We start from the raw sequence: 774 nt of genomic DNA, 5'->3' as shown, positions 1-774 counted from the left end.
ACAATTTTCAAAATAAAATGAAGATGGCAATATGTTTTATGAGATTGAAATAGATAATACTTTTTGTCTATTTTGTAGTTATTCCTGCTTTTTACACAAAAAAAAAAAAAAAAAAACAACTGAAAAAGATAAATTAGGAACATCTTTTGTTAGATTAACTACTTGATAGTGTATGGTTAATTAAATAAAAAAGTACTCTCAACGACACTTATTTTTTCGCCACGTGGTTTAATTTCGATTACTCCCTCAAGAATAGGAGGCAATAATAGAGCGAATTCGTCGGAGAGTACTCAACACAGGCTGCCAAAGCATGCTCAGTCGTCAATTTCCAGCCCAAAGCTGACCAGTACAACCATATCATACCCTGCCTACTCGTCCCGTTCTATAATGATGCATGCATATGGTAACTATATATATATTTTAATTTTCCAACGTAATCCCTCGAAAAAAGAATTAGAAACGTGGAATATTGAAAACTTGAGTTTGAAAATGTTATCTATACCCAATTTCATTTTATGACTAGGTTAAGACAGAAAGATTAATTATCTTTCTTTCAATTAGTATAGCCTATTCACGTTGAATTGTATCTAGCATCATAAATTTTAATATTGAACTCATAGCTATTTGCTGTAATCACAACAAACATCTAGTGTTTATTAGCACAAGGATATACTTATATTGCAAATGATAAATACAATAGAACCTTAAAAACAGTTATTTCACAAGCAAATGAGAAATAACTTCAACCATTAGAGGAAAATATATATATATATA

The sequence above is a fragment of the Nicotiana attenuata genome, unplaced genomic scaffold, assembly GCF_001879085.1.
Source record: "Nicotiana attenuata strain UT unplaced genomic scaffold, NIATTr2, whole genome shotgun sequence".
Taxonomy (NCBI): domain Eukaryota; kingdom Viridiplantae; phylum Streptophyta; class Magnoliopsida; order Solanales; family Solanaceae; genus Nicotiana; species Nicotiana attenuata.
Note: the sequence above shows the minus strand (reverse complement) of the source record.